Genomic DNA, 17,934 nt, shown 5'->3' with positions numbered 1-17,934 from the left:
AAGCTTCCATATACTTCAGTAAAGGAGAGGTCTAAGTACTTATGCAAGAGACTCCTCCAAAGCACATACGCAGTGAAGTGAAGGTTTCCCCCACTAAAAAAAAAAAAAATCTCGTAAGTGGAAGTAAGAGTTTACTGCAGGAACTGAGAGATTTCAGTTTTAGTCAAAATAAGCTGGATGTTGCAATCCCTATTCCATGGCAGCACTGTCTAACCGGCGAGCAGTTGAGGGAGCAATGGGATCACTCAAACATGGTGCTGCAAAGTTCCAGGCTATCAACACTCCACGTTTCTGCCAAGGGTTGGGAATTACTTAAAGTCTATGCAAGAAAGAACCAGGACATGCACACAAACTAGCTACAGGAAAAGCAGCAGATGAAGAAGACCAATCACTTGAAAAAATATACATGTATTAAAAAGTTAGAAAATAGGTGCCCGTTCTCAAGTATATAAATATTTATAGCTGAAAAATGACTTCTCTTAAGAATGCAGGTGTTACAGGGAGAGGGAACCATATGCACAGGCATTTTTCATGCTTGATCTGCAAAGCAGATTAACTTTGTTATGGTCTTTCTGTAAGTGACCAAGGAAATCTATATGGTTAATAATTCTGAAAAGAAAGATTTCCCTGAAGTGTTTTAATACCTCTTTCCAGGATAAAAATTCTTTTCATTAAGGAAGATAAGAAAATTACCATTACTGCTAGTGCTAATGGTTTACTTCTTGTAGGTTACAAATCTGCAGGATAGTGAGGTTTACTTACTGTAGCTTACAAATTTCTCCCCTGTGGGTACCTCAGAAGTCATCTGTTTTTCAGTACCTAGTAATCAGGGAAACTTGTTACAAGTCACATCATGGTTGCGGGGCTGTCTTCAACTAGGAAAAAATTAAGTTGAAAAATCATAATAAGATGTCCTGATTTCACAACATAATAGACCCATAAAAAACTTTCAAGTATGATTCAAGCATAAAGTGAAGACAGCCATGGAAAACAAGCCTGCTGACCTCCTTGAAAACCACCATATTTGCAATTTTTAAGAATGCTAACTATTAATCACTGCCCAACTTATCGGGCTTACATGGCAAGGTTTTGGTAGCAGAGGACTGCAGGGGTGGTGTCTGTGAGCAGAGCCCAGCAGCTGCCCTGTGTCAGATCAGAGCCAGCTCCAGCTGGCTCCAAAAGGGACCAGCCACTGACCAGAGCTGAGCCCATCAGCTCACTAATACTGATTGCACCTCTGTGAGAGCAGATTTGAGGAGGAAAAAAAAAAAGGGATGGATGACAGCAGCTGGGAGAGAGGAGTGAGCACCAGCCCTGCAGCCCCCACGGTCAGCGCAGCAGGAGGGCAGGAGGTGCTCCAGGCAGGCAGCAGCAGTTCCCCTGCGGCCTGTGGCGAGGCCCCTGGTGGAGCAGGCTGTCCCCCTGCAGCCCGTGGATCCCACACGGAGCAGATCTCCACGCTGCAGCCCGTGGAGGAGCCCCCGGTGGAGCAGGTGGATGTGGCCTGGAGGAGGCTGCGGCCCATGGAGAGCCCCCGCAGGAGCAGGCCCCGGGCCGGAGCTGCAGCCCGTGGAGAGGAACCCACGCAGGAGCAGGGGGTCTGGGGGGAGCTGCCACCCACCCGTGGGGGACCTGTGCTGGAGCAGTTTGCTCCTGGGGGATGGATGGACCCCGTGGTACGGAGCCGTGTGGGAGCAGTGCTTGGAGAGCTGCTGCCTGTGGGCAGCCCCCTCAGGCTCAGTTTGGGAAGGATGGCATCCCGTGAGGAGACGAAGCATCAGGAACTGACCGCAGCCCCCATTCCCTGTTCTCCTGAGCTGCTCAGGGGGAGGATGTAGAATATGTCAGATGGGGGGAAGGTGCTTTTAGTTTCTCACTGCTCTGGTTTGTTAGTAATAGGCAATAAATTATTTTAATCTCCCTATGCCGAGTCTGTTTTGCCCCGACGATAATTGGTGAGTGATCTTCCTGTCCTTATTTAAACCTGAGCTTCTTTTTTTTTTTTTTTTTTAAACTTTTCATCATATTTTCTCTCTCCCTTCTCCTTTGAGGAGGGGGAGGAAGAGAGCAGCTGTGGTGGAGTTCCGCAGCTCAGCAGTGTAAAACCAGCACACCAACTACACAAGTGCAGTTCTACAGGCATGTAATAGCATGAGCCTTATTCTTGGAAGTCATCTGGTGGCAGCAGGTTTACTATAAAGAGACAGTGTGAACTCTGTGTCCTCGGGAGACTTGTTTCCTCAGCAAAGGCAGGGACAGAAAAACGTAAGTGAAGAGATAAGACATTTATATGGGGAGCAGTAAAGAAAGGTCATGAAGAGGAGGGCCAACAAACAGAGAAGCAAGACAAGCCTGATAAAGCAGGAAGGGCATGATGCTAACAGCAGACTTCATGGCTCATCCACCTCAAAGTTCAAATGCAGCTCGTGCCAATCCTCCATCAAACTCTCACAGCTCTCCTGTAAAGCCTTACAAAGATAAACCTTTCCAAGTTTTCCACTTCTGAGAACAGATCATTCAAATACACTCAGAATACGACGCTATACCCATTGCCCCGTGATGACAGTGTAATGATCTACAGACAGAACTTGGTTTTAGGATCTGGGTTGCCCAGAGAAAGTTAGCTTTGCTGTTGTTTTTAAAGCAGGGATTGTTAGACCCTTTCTATTTCACCTTCCCTCACAATACAAACCCTGAACAAGATTCTTGTAGGACACAGATGTTGAAGTGGAAAATAACACGTTTCCTCGTTTAACTTTAACTCCAGTCATCCTGTCAGACCCTGAACTGTAACTTCTTACAGAAGCTGTCAGCGCTGCACCTCACCTTTTCTGTGGGTACGTTCATTGCCATGAGCTTACCTTGGTTCACTGAAAGTTAATGTTGGTTGGGATGAAGCCAAGACTCGCAGTGAATGAAATAGAAATGCCACCTCTAATATCAATTTTAAACAGTTACCAAGTGAAATCCTGGGATCAAATCCAGATATTTGCATTACCTTCACTAAAATGAGAGTTGCATGTCTAAAAATCCAATTCTAAGGAAAGAGGCAATAATCACACTAAAAAAAAAGGATTTTGTCGTGTTTAGATCATTATCAATCGTTAAAAAGACTATGAAAAGACTGTTTCAAGTTCAGGATGAAGTATGCAGCCAAAGCACAGGAAGATTCTGAAGCACACAACATATATGCAGTAGGACTGAAAACATCTGACTATGTGTAACACAAGGACTGCTGTATGTGTGGTACCAAAATAGAGACATTTTAGTGAATAAAGTTACCCTGATGCAAAGGACATTTCTCACTTGCAGCAGTTTTAATCTTTCTTGAATTTTAAGACGAGAATTTAAGAAGTTCTTCTGCCTTTTTCTAAGGTATCCAGTTGACCAGTCATGGTCTCATCTTAAAATGGACTTTGCCCAGAGAATTCTCATTTTTTTCCTAGATGTTTAGGTGACTGCAATCTATAAACCTAATTTGACTTAGTTTGCGTAAGTCACTCTGGTCCTACCCCAGAGAGCACAGCATCTGTGGCAGATCTATGTCATACCTAAGGCAGTTATCACTTCTCATAAACTGAAACAAAACCCCAATAAGATTTCCTCAAAAAACATATTGAGTAAACAACATTACTTTTTCAAGATTCTCCACTTTTGCTTATTTGAAGTGGTACTTAGTATTAATATAACAATAAAATAATATTGCTGGGTACCAAAAACATTTGGAGAAAGGGGAACCTTATTTTATTGGAAGAACCCACCCCACTTGTCTAACAGGATCACGTTTACAGGTCTTCAGTCAGGTGTGTACACACACGAGGGAAGATAGAGCAGAAAGCTGTGGTTTAACGTTACAAACTACGTTTATTTACCGTTAGAGGCAAGTAACGTATCTTCACATGAGAATGATAGACTTGAAAAGTTTCTAAGTTGTATAGCACAGGAGGAATCCAAGTTTACATGACTTAAAGCTCACACTCAGAGCAGTGAATTAAAACCAGAGAGCCAAAGTGAGTGCTGTCCCCATTCATTCAACCTCCTCCTCCAGAAGCTACTGCAACTTTTAAGGTGATCTCACTCACGAAGCAGGAACAGGACTACTTTATTTCTCAACTTGGCGTGTTAAAAATAGGGGCATGCTTACACTGAAAACTGAGTCTTGTGACTCCAACAGAAGACACCTTGAAGGCCAGGCTCTGCAACAGAGACATCATACAAAGAGGCTTGGGGACAGCTGTGAAGGAAGCTTGAAACAGCAGAGGCTGGCATAACTGGCAGCACGTTCAACAGTAATTTCTCAACACACACTGGCTGGCTTCAGCACAGCATAGTTTAAGTGCTGGCAACTGACAAGATGTTAAAAATAAACTTTGGACTCTAAAAATACATTTCTGATTATTTACATTCTGCGCTGAGACCTCAAAATGAAATCTGAGTTTATATTGAAGCTTCCATGCCTTCCCCAATCATTACAGCTAATAAATTACCCTCTACAATGGCAAGAAAGATTTTCTTGTAATCGTTTGTCTGGAGAAGCATAGGCTAAAGACAGTTAATGTTAAAAAATAAAGTTGTCAATACTTAGATATTCAAAAACCCCATATACTGAAGCACTTACAATCAAAGCTCCATCAGACAAAAAGCCTTAGATCTCAAGTACTCAGTCTAGTTTTCAACTCACCTGAAAAGTACGCACAGCATTTACTGAGGCTTGAAATGAAAGGCAAAAGACAAAGTGAACTTCTTGGAAAGAAGAGTCAGCTACTTGCCGAGGACAAAACCTGAACTTCTGCCTTAAAATTAACTTTCTTCCATTTGGGGAAAGAAAAAGATAATACTACTTAACAACCATTTGACACCAGAACGATGAACACATGTCTAATCAAGAACTTGAGAGCTATTTAACCAGTGGAGGCACTAGCTGTGCCAAATAAGATACCCAGCATTTTCTGTGAGATATGCTCAGTTCCAAAGTTGTGAACAGATGTGACAAGTCCCATCAAGCAGAAAGTTGTAAGAAGTGTGGGACACAGCAAGAACAAGATTGTTAAATTAGTTTTATCGAAAAACCTAGCGATAACTACGAACTTTCCTAAAACTCCAGTGCTATTCTCTCTACTTTAAAGGCATTGACACACGCAGGTTTCCATCCAGAGCAGCACTAGCATAAATCTCCTATCAAATCAACTTTACTTTCTCAAATAAATGAGCAATGAAGTACCCAGAGAGATAAAATTAGATGAACATGCCTCGGCTCTTGTCTGCTTGCATACAGCTGCTGACAGTTTCAGAACCCAAGTACTCAAAGTGCTCCTTGAAACGTACAGCTGTTTTAGTGCAACTTTGAAGCAGGAAACCCCAAATTATGCAAGAAAAAATTCCAGGAAAAAATGCCAGTTCATGTACTCCAGGGAGAAAAAAGCAGCAGCAGCAAGTAATTCTCAATAAAGCCTCTCAGCAAGCAGTGCCAAGAGATGCACTGACATTCTAGACTGAAAAGGCCATTTACACTTTTTTCTTCTTTTTCTTTTTAATTCTCCAGTGAACAATGTCCATGACAACTGTCTTGAGCTGCAGGAGTTCCCGTATATGGCAACGGTTCATGTTCTTACTTTAAAACCCGCTGAAAAATCTCACTAATTATTTGCCTACCAGTTTGCCTACCAGTTCTTAAATGCTAAAAACCCGATGTCAACTGAGAGAATAACACAAATATCTGGCATGCACTTTTCTATGTTGCTCATTTAATCATTGCTTGCACAGCTGAGAGCTGGAATGCTTGAAGAGAGGGGAAAAATGAAAAAACCTGGCACCTTCGAGATACTAAGACAAGAGAAAGAATTTTGAATTAGGCCCTGCAGAAAAATCAGCGTCTCCCAATCCTGCAATCGTTACTTTAGCCTTTTGAAAAGTTCCTGTTGGTTTAACAGCCCAAAGTGAGGACTTAAAGGAGGCCTCAAGAAATCCGATTGCCAGCAGCCAGTACGCTGTCAGAGCGCACAGTGTTAAAATCCTCAGAGAGCTGAAAGTACCAAGTGGAAGAATCACATTGAAATGGGGGCGAAGAACCTGGGTAACAGCACAAACATTGGGTACTACTAAGAAAATGTAAGACCTCGAGACAATGCATGTTACTTACTTGCTGGAAAATATTAGGAAGAAAGCTACTATCTAATGACAGCAACGGAAGGAGATAAGCTTTCTCAAAGGGCAGACTGGTCCGTCAGAGCTAGGAATGGTGGCTGGTGGACAGCACCAGGCCACACAGAAACCAGCAAATTTCCGTTTTACTCACCCATTACCTTATATTAGCCTACTTCGAAATTCAAGTAGTTTTCATAGGTCTTTCTAGGAAACTCCATTACTGGCAATTTAAAAAGCTGTCAGACTGCTTCTAAACAGGAAAATTTAGAATATTAAGACAAAAGAAAAGATACCTGCCACAAACAGCATAGAGGCATTATAACAATACACACAGTTTATGCCAGACACAAGATAACATGCATGGACAATTCTAACAATAGCCTATACTTCAGGTTGACTTTTTTTTTCCCTCTGCAAAATAATAATAAAAAAAGCTTTGAATACACAGGCAAATCTTTAAATTTGATCTTCCAGAAGACTGCACACTGCAATTTAATTGAATCCTGGAAGAGATTCTCTCTGTGACAGAAGAACTGGTCTGCTTTGGAAAACAGCAATTTCAGGTTATGAAGCCCCAGCAACAAACCCAAATCATTAAAAAATATCAACTTGGGGGGGGACTGCGGTTGTTCCAAGCAATCCGTAACAGTCGCAAGATGGATTGAATTTGGTTACTGTTTTTAGTGCAAAGTTTATTGCAGACCCGCAATAAAAACTTGGTTCAACTTCATTTTTGAGATGCTTATCTCTAAGTTGGCACACCAACTGAACCGATATACAGAGATGCAAGAAAAAAAAAGTGAGCCATAACATTAAAATGTTACAGCTTGGCCAAAAATATGAGTAACCAGATACACGCTGCCAAAGGTCACAGCATCCCCCACCAGCCCTGCTCATGCAAGCCATTGAAAACCAGCAATAAAGGAGTCCTGCAAAGAGGCACCAAGCCAGCATCACCCCAAGGGAGAAAGAACTTAACACATTTTTTCAGTTACCTTGCCAATAACCTCCCCACTGTATCCAACCCACTAAACATTAAAATCTGGAAAAGAAATAACGATTCTATAGCAACCAGCTGCTGAGATATTTTTTTTTCAAGCAGAGTGAACCGAATACAACTGCCAAATACTTTCCCAACAAATTCAGCCCATTCCTAGTGGGAGGAGGAAAGTATGTTCACTGCCGTGAGTCAAGATGCAGTGTAAATCCGAGGTCATTATGAAACTGGAGCACTACAAAACAAATGAGACAGCCAGGAACAGGTAAATATACTGATACAGATTGTAAGTATGCAGATCTGCATTACTCTAGAAGAGCAGACGTCATGTGAGGCCTCTCCTCTGGAGCAGCACTTCTGGGAGACTTTTTTCCACTCTGGTTACTCCCATCACCCACAGGCCAACCCTACTAATATCGCCATGTCCCCTCTTCAGGAGGTGTGAAAATAAACACAGCCACGTGAACACGTCGGGTCCCCAGCGGCAGCTGCACGTGTACGTAAGCTCCCTGAAGAAAGCAGCAATTTGGTCATCTCTGCGCCCAGATGCAACCACTCCTGCTGTGTGTCTCCTCATGTGCGCATCTGTAAAAGGGTCCAACCTCCAAACACATCAACTAAAACATTTTTCTCAGCAAAATGAGATTCAGAGACCATTAGAATTCAAGAGAGCAGTTCCCCTTAGCTCATATGCTAAGGAAACCACTAGTTAATTTGAAAAATAACTGAGAAAAAAAATAATCTTAATATTAGGTTTATACACATTGTCCCAAGACATCTTCATAAGTCATTTTCCAGAAGCCTACACATCAAAAGGCAGAACCAACCTAACTTCATAACCTCTCTCTCTTTTGTCACAACACGGCTTGTTTCTATTTAAATCTTCACATAATAAAGTCCTTAATCTTTAATGAGAGACAAAGCAAGCTAAGACAAGACGGACTTAGGGTAGAACTGTGTTCATCTTCTCTCATTATGCAGCAGAGGGATAACAACTGAACGCAACAGGCAGATGTTTGAAATATCTTCGTTAAGGCAGGGTCCCATTTTTCCTCTGCAGCTGGGTTTCCTCCAGTGGATTTTTATTAACCAAGTGTTTCTCCATCCCTTTTCCCCAGCTGTAGAGCACAGCTCATCACGAGTACCGTGGGTATCTCTGCTTCAGAGAGATCCCTGTGGATCGCCAGGAAAGTCAAGTGTACCTCCTGCACATGGCCCGGTACTGAACCAGAAACTGCTGTGACCGCCACCTTAAAAATGATCAAAATGAGTTTGGAAACCTGTACACAGGGGCACCTGCACTATTTGGAGCCTTCTGCCCTTTGCTTGCCTTTTCTATTTACTGTCTTTTTAGATCTCTCTACCTATACAGCACCTCATGGGAAGAGTAATTGCAGGTGTTGTTCTCTCTCCAGGGCTCAATTTTTGTTTTATTTTATTTTTTTCCCCACCCCTTTGTGAGGCTGAGAAAAGATAATAAAACATCATAAACCTCCACTCAAAAAGAAATCAAATTTCACAAGTATTTCAATATACTGCCTTCCCAGGCTTCATTTCAGCACACGAAGTTTAGCTGTGTCAGCATTCTGCATTCATAATGCGGGCAGGTTTTTGGGTTTCTTTTTAAAAAAATAAAAAAAAAACCTAAATTTCTGTCTCTCCCCAATCAGAATGCTTCATTTTGATTTTGAAGACAGGCATTGCATTTTGAAGATAGATTCAGCATGGAGATATTCCCTACGTACGCTCAGGAAAGCCATTTTAATGCCAGAGCTTCCCTGCCTCAGCTCGCCTGTACTTTGCTTTCCCTCACTAACCCCCTGTGATTTAATTCAGGATCGGATCAAGGTAATCCAGGAAAAGCAGGAACTTGGTACTGCCTTAAATTCCTGAAACTCCAGGAATTAAGCGACTTCAGCAGGGAATCCCATTTTCCTGGGTGCTACAGGATAGATTTTGCTTGCCCAAAGCACGTAAAGCAAGAAAAAATGCAAAAAAAAAAAAGCAAAATGATTTCTGAAGGTCCACGAGGCTTCAGACTGCAGGAACTTCATCATGTATCAGAAGCACTGCCAATTAGGGAGAAGGAAGAATCCTCCCTCTTACACAAAAGTACTTAAAACTCGTTGAAAACCAGTAACACACAATAGGCAGAAGGTTTATTATGCAGCTATCAATGAAGCCTCCCAAGTGCCCAGAAACAACTACCAGCTGAAAAGACTACAGTCTTTCAGCCTGCTGAAATTCCAACTAACATGTCATCCCTGGACCACGTTCAATTCCTCAAGCCAGCAACTCGTAAGAGCCAAAAACGCCAAAAGGTCAAAGCTCCAGTTCCCTTACCCGTGCCTCCTAGCAAGCGATGAGACCGGGGAGAAGAAAAGAACCACGATTCTCCGTATTCCTGCTCCTTTTAGCCCTACAGGTTCTCCTTCCTCGCTAGGAACTTGTGTCAGACAAGCAGCGGTGGAGAGGAACTAGCCCAGATCCTACCACTGTCACCTGCCCACGAAATTCGGAGTTAACCTAATAGCGACACCTAAGCTTTCTGCCGAAGTTTGACAGGGAAACAAGCGGAGAAGAAACAAATGGAGATTCGTCTCTAAATAATAGAAACACTCAGAAATATCACATCAAATTGAGTCTTCGCTGTACAAAGACTATATTCAAATTAAGAGTAGAATCAGATGATGTTCACATGGAAAAGCCTTGTCTTTGGCTGTTTTTGTAGGGGATTTTGGTGTGGGTTTATTTTTTAAAGAAAGAACTCAAATATTTTCAACCTTTTCTATTTTTCTCCCACAACGTCTTTAACTCTTCCCTGGGGGCATTAAGATGAGCTGATACTGAGACAGCTAGTCTCACATACGAAAATACTGTGTTGCTTTTATTAACCCAATACTCCTTTATTTCTTCCTCATTCACACAGCACATTAAACACCACCACCTGGTTCTGGACTACAGGCTTCCAGTGCAAATTCAGCTTTTAAAATCCCATTTAATAATTTTTTTTAAAAAAAAAGCTATCACTAACTGGTCCACAGTCTTCACCAGGATCTCCCCTATAGCATCACCTGAAGTCTTAGGCAGCACAAGGACCAAAATAAAACTCTTGGATTTCCTAAGACAGGACAAGGATTGTAAGGGGCACCAAAGCATCAAGGTCTCACATAAAGTTTGTAGAACACATCAGGTACGTTCAGGCAGAGCTGGTGGTTGCTTTTGGCTTGGTTTGGGGGGTGGTGTTTGCTTGGCTGGTGTTTTAATGTGCAATACAGCTTTCCTTAGGGACTCTTCTGGGTTGTTACTTAAGTAGTCATATTCTTATTTGTAAACTCTAAAATAGAAGCAGATTAAACTCTTTGGGTTAAATTCACCCAACTAGTTATTTCAAATCATTTGTTTTTTTAAGAAGTCATGCAATAGCATTTGTCCACAGTTCAGAACAAGAGCACTTGACTCAAAAGGACATTTCTTTTTCACTCCTCCCCCCAAAAAAATCAAAGCCAAACTGTTTTGCTTGCATCAGACAGCACGACTTTTACGCAATCCTGTCAGATTTAAATGTCAAGTTTAAATAGTATCACCAAACATATTTTTGGGACACACTTAAGAATTCAATCCGTTTCTCCATTTGATCCACTAAATTCAGCCTGGGGTATTTCAGATCTTTGTTTCACAAGAGTGGATTCCAGTTTCTGTGCGGAGCTACATGATTAGGGTTCATCCATAGCTTCTGATTGTGCAAAGAGGATGACTAATCAACCAAAAACCCATGGAACTGATAAAGACAAAATGCTGCACAAGCCTCAACTCCACTCCGATTATTCTGGTAAGAGCTGTGCTAATGAAATGTTGCCTGTGCATGGATAACAGCCTCGGCCATTTCTTACTGGCAAGCTTGATTCAGAGGTTATAAAATCAAACCAGTGGGAGGATGCCACTATTTTAGTCCCACATTGACTGCAGACCTCTCCTCTCAAAGTCCAAAACCACCCTCTTTGTACCACCACTGCCACATGAAGGGCTTGCAGCGAGGAGGCAACACTAAGTTAAGGGATGCACCTCTCAGAAAGGGAACTTGTATTTGGTGTCTCCCCCTGCCTGCACCATCAAAGAGGCTGCCAACGCTCCTTGAAGCAGCGCCATCTTCCAGCAGACGCTATCTACAAGATGCTTAATTTCGATCATATCTCTTGAAATTAGCATATGTTTGATAGCAGGCTGCCATTAGTTGCTTTTATGAGCACGTTAGGTTGCTGACTGTGGTTTTAGGCACAGTCAGTCAGGAGCAACAGAACATGGAGAAACATCTAAGGTAGATAATGGATGTTTTCTAACTCTGTCATCAAACACCCCCAATATCCGTGATCTCTGGCCATGAACTCAAGCACAGATGATCTCACAGTGTTAAGACATCCTTTAACACCTTTAGGCTTTGAACTTTAAGTTTTACAAGCTGGAATTTAAAATAAGAGACAACCAGAAGGAATGACTGGAGAAGAGATTCATTACACGTCTGTTTTTCTAAAGGTAGCATTTTCTTGAACACCTGCAGCAACTGAATTCCACGCTGCTTTGTGCTTACAAGGATTTTTCCTTCTCTCTGTTGTGCATTACACTACCTGTTTTGAAACATGAGCACACACTGCAGAACAGAGGTATTACAATGCAATGCTTCTCTCTGAAAAACTTTTAAAAGTAAAACTTTTTAAAGTTCTACAAATTATTCCCAGTAGCTTACTTTACAACAATCTTTCCTTGTTGGGCTTGGCCCTTACAAAGATGAGCAAATTTGGGAGGAACATCAGCACATGCCACATAAGTTCTGTTTAACTTCAATAGCACAGCATACAGAAACGTTTCAAAATAAAGTTTTGATGGGAAAGAACACCTGCCAGCCTCTAGATGATTCTGAAATATATTTGGCAATTAAAGTAATGAAATACAGATACAACAGGAAAAAAAAAAAGAACAGGTAAGAATGCTGGCTGGCAAAGGCAAGGAGCAAGGAAAGCAAGCATTGCAGGAGCACAGGCAGCAGATGCACCGAAGTTCCCTGACCTGGTCCTATCTCAAAAAAGTCAATTATGTTGTACGTCCATGACAAATCCAGAAAAAAAAACAACACGCACCCCAACACCTGAACATCACAAGAGTCTTTCTGTCTGCCTCAGAAAAACAGAGAGCCAAGTTTATCCAGCTGGGATTCACACGTGATTCAAACAAAAAAAAGCCAGTATTTTTGTTCCAGAAGTTAAACTATTACACCACCGCCCTTGGTACATGATCAGATCACTGGCATTTTATTTATAAAAAAATAAAAGCACGCAGAACTCAGCAGTTGTCAGTTTTAGTTCACGATTCTCTGTAAGGAAAGAACTTTATTTCCACAAAATACCGTGAAGATTTACGGAAGTTATTGGAAACTTACACCTCCTTAGCAAAAACAACACCGGATTTCAGGTGATCTCTTTCCTACCTAAACGATACTGTTATGCTCCTTTAGCTGACAAGGAACTCGTTACAATCCTACAATATACAATCACCTGTTTTCTCTAGATGCAAAGATTAGAAGAAATTCAGAATTGTGTTACAAGGAGTTTTAAGATCCTCTTTCCTGCAGAGAGCAGCAGCGTCAGAAACCTGAAGGAAGGGGCCAGTTGCTCTATTTGACCCTATTTGAGCCTCTTCCACAAAACACAGCCAGGTAACTGAGCTTCTGTCTAAACCTCCTCACCACCACCACAGGAATCGCCACAGCACCTCCAGAGGCAGCCAGGTGCCAGCAAGGAGCTCTTTGCAGGTGCAGCATCTGTATAGCGCGACTGCTTCTTGCTCATGGCTCTGCATGGGCACAAGCACACATTCACACGGAACAGCTGACAGGAACGGGATTACCACTGCAAAGCTCAGGTCTAAACACGGTGTAAAATAACTGGAACCAGGCAACTGAGCAGATCTGCTCAGCCTTTATCTTCCTGCATTGCAGAACTGACAGACAAAAGCTAACGCTGGAATTTTGGCGGATCCTGCCATGACCTCTTAAAAAATTATTTTGCAATACATTAAATATTGCTCCTTGCAACAACATTTAAAGACCAGACTACATTCTTGTGCTTTTGGACTTGAATTTTCATGGACTTTTTTTACACTGCAATTTCATTTTTACAGTTATTTAAAATAATAGTTCTGTGGGTTTTTTTTAATAAAGAAATGGTGACCCAAAAACACAAACTTAGCCAGATTGTACCTTCACAGTTTTCATATCACTCACATGAACATTTAATGTACAAGCAGGATAAATCCAAAACACGAGCGCAGGTATTGTAAGGCCAGGCTGGATGGGGCTTTGGGCAACCTGCTCTGGTGGGAGGCGTCCCTGCCCATGGCCGGGGTGGTTAGAACCGGATGTTCTTTAAGGTCACTTCCAACCCAAACCATTCTGTGGTGCTGTGATTCTACGAAGTTGTAAGATAAAATGAAGATAGCCATGGGCTAACGGGCACCCAAGGCTTCTCCATTCTGCAGAGACAGATACATGTATTATCTTCCTAGAAGTCAGTCTTGGATTTCTCCTTTAAGTTCAGCTGGTATGGCAATGGACAAAAAGTTAGCGCATATTTTGCAGGATAAGCACTACTTAGAAAACACATACTGTTGATAGGTAACTTTATTTTCCTCTCCGGGATGGGTGGTTGCACAGTAAGAGCATACACAAATCATAACACCAAAAAGGGGCACAGAAACTGACTGCTGCTTTCTTTAAAAAGAGTGGGACCAGAACGATGAGGTAAGAGCTGCTGTTAACTGTCAAGGATGCTGGGAAACCCAGAGACCGCCTGCTCACAGCACGCGTGATGCGAGCTGGAAGCTTCTCCTACGAAGCACAAAATCTGTTGGAGACTTCAGTTTCCATCACATTTTTCTCAGATGTAGAGTCCAAGAATCACTTAGAAAGCATGGCTAAAATACAAGGAGAGGAGCTAACTGGTAAACTGGTCCAAAGATACTACTTTAGATTGACAACGCGTGGTTTAGGTTAGAAATTTTCTACATGCTATAAAAAAAAGTCCTCGCATATAGCTCTTGAAGGATTTCAGAGGTATATTTAATTGTTGTAAATATTATTTACTGTTATGTATGAAAGTAGAGAAAGCAATGTGCTACCAGAAGTGTTTTGTTATGATCCCTCTGATAAAGTTCCAGTCATTTCAGGTGGCTCTCCATGAGCACTCTTTCAGAAACCACAGATTTAAACTCAGATGCTCTGTGTATTTTAAAGCATATTAATAACTTCTCTACAGATTGGGCAATCATATGAAGCAAGAAAAATTGTACTTTACAAGAACGCAAACTAACTGCCACCCAGGCCTTTACCCACAGGTCCAGATCCTCTTCAGGTGGATTCTTGACCCAAACATTAGAAGTCACAACCACAAAGCAAAACCTGGACTCTTGGAGAAAATGGGTCTTCTTTGAAATTATTTTAAAAGTATTACTAGGGCTTGCTTAATCTACAATATTATACTGAGAAACACAAGGGAACGTACCAGAAAGCCCATGATTTTCAAGGCAAGCCACGAGACAAAACCTCACTGCTACAAATCTATAGTGTTTAGACTTCAACCGCCAGAACTGCGGTCACCACGAACATCCTGTGGGCACACACAACCACAAGGGAGGGGGGAAGAGACTGAGAAATATTGCAAAAGAGAGACCTACTGAAGGGATCTGGGTTTCAGGCAATTAATAATATGATTATTTAAAATTCCAAGCACATTTCACACACCCAACTCTTCTGAGAAGATGACTTGACAGAGAAAAGGAAAGGTGACCTCTGAAATGACACTAGCACTAATTAATTCATTTATCTTATAAACAGCACATGAAAAAGGAAAATGCAATGTCCAACATGCAAGTTTAATGCATTTCGTAAGAGAAAACCAGACTGAGTATATACCACCTTGTTCAATTTTTTCTGCATTCTGACTTATCTGAATCACAACATATCTTTTGCATCAGAAATAAAAAGAAAAAACAACTTTACTTTCTGGGGAAGAGATAGGATACTTCTCCCACCCACACAAAATTATTTTACGTCCCATCATTTCCCACGCTGGCCAAGAAGTTAATCCTCTGATACTCCAAAGTAGGCAGACAAATTCCAGTTTCAATCGTAGGAAAGCCCTTAAGAGATCAGTAATTAGAAACTAATCTCTCCTACACAAACAGTGCATGCTCTGTCAAGAACTTGACCACCTCTGCCTCCTGCACAAACACACGCAGCTACCTACACAGATTCAGTGTAGACAGGTGGATTAGCTAGGCATCTACACGCACACCCCAGAATTACATCATTTTTGGTCTGGTGTACGACGGCTTGGCAAACGCAGTTATTTTAATTGCCGACTGCAGCATTGGTATCAGGACATACCTAACGGTAACAGTATCGCCCCAAATAGTCGGCAGAATCTGTTACACTGTTTTTTAGTTTCAGAAAGAGAACTCTTAAAACACTGTAGCCACTTTTGGCAAATATAATACTGAAATGTTGGCACCTCAGAGTAAAGTTTTGTGTGCACAAATAACACATTATTAGATCTTAGACTAGAGCAAATTTCTAATTGTCAACCATACCACCCAACTTCATGCTATGTAAGTGAAGACAAAACCAATTTACTGTGCAGGGGCCATTTCGAGTTCAGCAACTGTATTAAATACAATGGCAACAAGCATTCAGTGTTTCCAGCAGACAACAGGAGCAGAAGCAGTATTTATTTTAATGATAAATCTCATCGCTTTGGTTCCCTGCAGGTTAATTGCTGGGACACCTGAACCTGAAATGCTCGTTGCAAACAAATCGCTCTGCTTATGATTTATTCTACTCTACCTATGACTAAAGACAGCATAAGTAAGTGTTCACAGTTGATAACTCTCCTTGATGATCTTTTCCTCAAGTCATTGCCAACACTTTGAAAACAGCTTCTGCGGTTTTCTTTTTACTCTACAAACAGAACTTTTAAGTTCTTGTTTTCCCTGGTGTTACCCTACTGAAAACTAAAATTACAATCTATGGCTACAGCATAAGGATAGACCAGAAAAGGCTATTCAGCATCATCACTCACAGTGATCTATTTGCTAGACTCGCATTCTTTCCTGGATCCAAATCTAACCTAACTGCACAATTGGAGGTATTAATGAAAAAGCATGCAGACTTTCCGCCAGCTAACTAACAGCAGCAAGAGACAGAACAGGCACTGACTGCAGGTCACTGGTTTGTTTTGGGAAACCGACTCTTACTTTACAGTATCTTCATAGTTATCCTACTCAACTGGGATATAAAGGTAAACTATGACAAAAAAAAAAAAGAGCTGCTCTGAAAACAAACTTATCTGGAAGTAAGGACAGTGAGATATCACAGAGGGAACACGAGAACTGAAAGAATTAAGTGTGGCTTGAGAAGCAGCAAGCACAAAGAGCAACCCGCTCAGCTCAAATGAAGTTTGAACCTCATACACTGGAGAACCCATTCAGAAACAGTTCATCTGTACGAAACACGACCCCTGTAAAGCTGCCAAAATCAGTGAGAGCAGACAAGTGCTAATCACGCGAGCTAAAATGGTCCGAGCTGCTCAGACTTACATGCTTGCCTAAATGCAGATGACTGCCTATCCTAAATTTTAAGTTAAAGAAGAGAACGCAACTGTTTCCCTTACCTGTGCTTCTCCAGGCCACCAGTCAGCACACCTCCCCACCCTCCCAAGCACGCACACCCCCCAGTCCTGTCGCTGGAAGCCTGAACACAGCTGACACGCAAGGCTCCTCCTTCCACACCTCACCCCCTCAAGCAGAGCTCTGGGGATGCAGCGCGAGCATTTTATAATGGGAAGAGGAATTTAGCGATAGGCGTGCTACTATGTCAAAAAACCATGTAGGATGTCACCAAGCTGAGCTCCTTGAAGGAAGTTGCTGGCGACTAGAAAGGAAAGGCAGAAGAAAGCAAGGTGAGGGCTGAGCGTGGAATAACACCGCATAGCCTAACGCTCTCCAGTCATCGGTATCTAAATATAGATACCGTTGTTTTGGTTTTTAATTGTTATTTAGGAAGAAATGTATGCATTTGGAGATTTCCTTGAAATATTTTCTGTTAAAATATATACGTAAGGTGATACCTATGCATGGCCACGCAAGCTCTAAACAAAAAAACGTACCTTACAGCTCGGGCGGGATGGGGGGGAGAAGGGGCAGGAGAAAACAGCCAGTTTTCCTGCCTTTCCGAGTAGCACACTGCCATGCATGCGGAGCGGCAGTTATTTGACAAGGCAGGGCTATCCGCTAAACAATACCCCCAGTTTTACAGCCTGGGGAACCCTTTTCCCTAGCCTGACACCCAGACCCCCACCAGAAAGGCAGAACCGAGACCTTAAACGCAAAGCAGCGCTTGCTTCGGCGATAAAGCAGCGGCTGAACCAGCACAAAAGACGTCCACAGGGAACCAAATAACCACAATTAATCGTAAAACAGCAGCCGGGGTGGGGGGGCCGCAGGGCAAATGGCGGGGGGTACCCGGCGCCCCTCCCGGCTCCCCCCCCACCCCCCCGGGGCCGTACCTCATCGCTGCTCGGGCCGCGGGCCCTGCTCACAGCCCTGGCAGCGGCGGCGGCGGGGCCGGGGTGTCCGGGGCCGGAGCAGCAGCGGCGGCCGGCACCGCCGCGGCCGGGCGCACCATCCCCTGCGCCGCCTCCTCAGCCGCCGTCTGGCGGCCGCCGGGGGAGGAGCGCTGCGCCCGC

The 17,934-nt window shown here is 42.7% G+C and overlaps 1 protein-coding gene across 6 annotated transcripts in view; it reads right to left on the bottom strand.

Annotated features, from left to right (window-relative positions):
- The window catches only part of ITSN1 (intersectin 1), a 126,506-nt gene extending 108,575 nt beyond the window's left edge, over positions 1-17,931 (bottom strand). For 3 of the 6 annotated variants that reach the window (XM_080560020.1, XM_080560021.1, XM_080560022.1), the window contains exon 1: positions 17,755-17,930. The gene's annotated coding sequence lies outside the window, so the exon portion shown is untranslated. Of the gene's footprint in view, positions 1-17,754 lie in introns of all 6 variants that reach the window. The other 3 variants (XM_080560023.1, XM_080560024.1, XM_080560025.1) reach the window with 2 other exon arrangements.
- Positions 17,932-17,934: the final 3 nt, after the last annotated feature.

The sequence above is a fragment of the Anser brachyrhynchus genome, assembly GCF_964034855.1.
Source record: "Anser brachyrhynchus genome assembly, chromosome: 1".
Classification (NCBI taxonomy): domain Eukaryota; kingdom Metazoa; phylum Chordata; class Aves; order Anseriformes; family Anatidae; genus Anser; species Anser brachyrhynchus.
Note: the sequence above shows the minus strand (reverse complement) of the source record. Positions and strands in the feature narration are given on the sequence as shown.